Raw genomic sequence first — 2,762 nt, forward strand, 5'->3', positions numbered from 1 at the left:
AATGTCAAGGATGACTCCCAGATAATTTGAGCATCTGGATGATGACGCATCACCCTTGGAGAAGGGTCAGGTCTGAGGTTGAGCAGGAGGTGGGAGAGAACCCGGCATGTGCAAGCTCCCCTTAGATATTTGACATTAATAAATGCCAGCACACCGCCGAGCCGGGTGAGAGCTCTGGACTAAAGACGTGGGTTCTTCACCTGGTGCCATCACAAGTGATTCTATAACCCTAAGCAGTAAGTGAACAGGTGCTCTGAGCAGCCCTTCAGCCCACTGAGCCTCAGTTTCCCCACCTGCATGATTTCAAATGCTACTGTCATTTTAATCAAATAAAATAATAGAGATAAAAGAGCATCCTAAATTGAAGATGGAAACCCGAGTTTTAGAGAGTTATTATGAGTATTGCTAGTTGTCATTAGAGGGCCTCTCAGTTACAATGCCCCAGGGACTCAAGTCAAGAGCAAGACATGAGGTCAACAGACCCAGAGACATAAATTTAGCAGGAGTCCCTTATGAAACTAGTGGCTGTCCCTTAGGTTCATTTGTAATGATCCCAACAATATTTTTTCAGGCAGGATGATTTTCTTATTTAGAAAAATCATTAATTTCTCCCTTCATACATCTCACTGTAGCAGAAACAGTCTTGCATCCATACATGAAATGACATGCTAGCACACACACTGTTTAAAGGCACAGGCAGATCACCATCAAGGAAGCTGATCAGCAGACCAGAGTTCTGGAGTTTTATGGGATCTTTCAGCCATTAATTTCTGAACATTAGAAATATCTCCAAAAAATGTCAAGGGAGTTGTAAAAAATAATCGCTTTATCCAATATTGTAATTTTAGAAGTGCAAAATATTTAAGAAATGAGAAACTAATACAAACAAGCCACTTAACTTTGTTGGTACATCAGATGGGTCAGTAGGAAAAAATACTGTGATAAACTGTCTCCAGTACCAAGAAAGTTCTGGTCCATGCTTTAATATGTTTCCTGCTTTCATTTGATACTTCTTTTACTGTTGCCCTTCATTCTTTTCCACATTTCATAGTAGAGGATGGGTGATGGGTACAGTCTTTAAAAAGTTCATCAACAGGAAGACATCCAGTCCCCACTGACTTCTTCTCTAAAAGAATTTTAATCCATCAGACAGTCCAGCAGCTCTGTTTTCATGAATACTCCAACCACGAAAAAACTCAGTAGGATATGGAAGACTCCAGTAAATAGAAGAAGAAATCTCTTGAATTTTGGAATATGTGGTATATTGAATTGGTCCAGGATTCTGAAACCTAAGCCTCCCATTGTAGACAGGAAGCTGAATGCAAGTCCTTCCGTAATATATTGTCCATTGTTCTGTAGTCTAAGGAAGCTACTGGCCTCTGACGCCCGTGATCATCAGTCATAAAGCCAACACTTGGAGGGTCAACAATTACGCCACACCTTGTTCCTCTGGTGGTGAGGAAATAAGACAGCATGAGAGCATGCACTATCACGGCGGATGGCTTGTGCACCTAGGGGATTGGGACATTTGAGTCCTAAGAATGGGACTCTACACGAAGTCTCCATGCTGGTGGTGGCAGGGCAGGATGATTTTACCCCTCTGTCATTAATGTCTCTCCTTCTTCCCACCCTTTGTCAAACAGGGCCTTCAATCAGGGCCACCCCTCCCCCATCACAACCTGCTCCTGAGAAATCACTGATTGGCATGAAAGAGAAAGTGACGACAAAGTGTGAAGTGCTTTCTTCCCAGGGACGCTTGCCCTGTCAGCAGATAGTTCCTAGCGGTGGGGTTGGAGCACAGAGAGCACCCCCCAAGTATGACAAGCTCGTCCCAGAAGGAGGAATGCCGTGAGACCCCACTTACTGAAAGGAGGGAGCCAGAGTGGCCAAACCCACAGAGACAGAAACTGTAATGGTGGTGGTAGGGGTGGGGGAGACGGGAAGGGGGAATTATTGCTAATGGTTTGAGCTTCAGTCTTGCAAGATGAGTTTCGGAAAGGGATGGTGGCGGTGGTTGCATGCCCATGTGAACGCGCTTAAGGCTCCTGCCCTGAGCACTTAGAAATGACTGAGATGGCACATCTGATGCTGTAAGTACACCAGTTACTGAGAGTCACCATAATCAGCATCGAGAAGGTTCAGGTTCAGGGTGCCCTGGAAATCTCTCCACTGAGGGGCCCTGCTCTGCACCACTGTGTGCTCACCTGTGCACTCACACCCATGCACAAACACAACACACGCTCACGCGTGCAGCACTGCCCAGCATTCTCAGTCGGGGAGGTGAGGAGAGCTGAGCCCAGTCCTTTGGGCCAATTGGGGGGCTCCCCCTGGAGCTGTTAATATTCAAAGGAATCTTTGTTCCTCCTGTGAAGCCATTTTTCAGCCATTGAGCTCTTACATAAGACGCACTTTGGATTTGATATACAGGGGAAGAAAACCCCATTACCCATTTTTTTCATTTTGAATAAACTAAAAATAACTATCCTTTCCATTTCCTGGAGCCAGTAAAGGCTGTTTAGAAAGGACAAAGGAAAGAAAGAAATGGAATATGGAAAGAGAGCTCTGAGCTGGGCAGACAGAAGCCTGAGTTCAAACATGGCCGGTTTCTCACCCACCATGTGCTCTCCCCTCTCTGAGCCTCAGGCACCTCCTCAATTGAATAAGAGAGCAGTGTTGGAGTCCACTGGCCTTTGAGATCCCTTATTTTGCTAATCATCCCACAGATGAATCACTTTTATTATTCAGAAACTTTCCCAAATTAA

At 45.1% G+C, this 2,762-nt stretch overlaps 1 pseudogene; it reads right to left on the reverse strand.

Moving 5' to 3' along the window:
- Nucleotides 1-1,137: 1,137 nt before the first annotated feature.
- Nucleotides 1,138-1,566, reverse strand: LOC124101283 (oligosaccharyltransferase complex subunit OSTC-like; annotated as a pseudogene).
- Between the last annotated feature and the right edge of the window lie 1,196 nt (nucleotides 1,567-2,762).

Source organism: Marmota monax, unplaced genomic scaffold (assembly GCF_021218885.2).
Source record: "Marmota monax isolate L192 unplaced genomic scaffold, Marmota_monax_Labrador192_F-V1.1 WCK01_AAM20220418_F8-fsc00069, whole genome shotgun sequence".
Classification (NCBI taxonomy): domain Eukaryota; kingdom Metazoa; phylum Chordata; class Mammalia; order Rodentia; family Sciuridae; genus Marmota; species Marmota monax.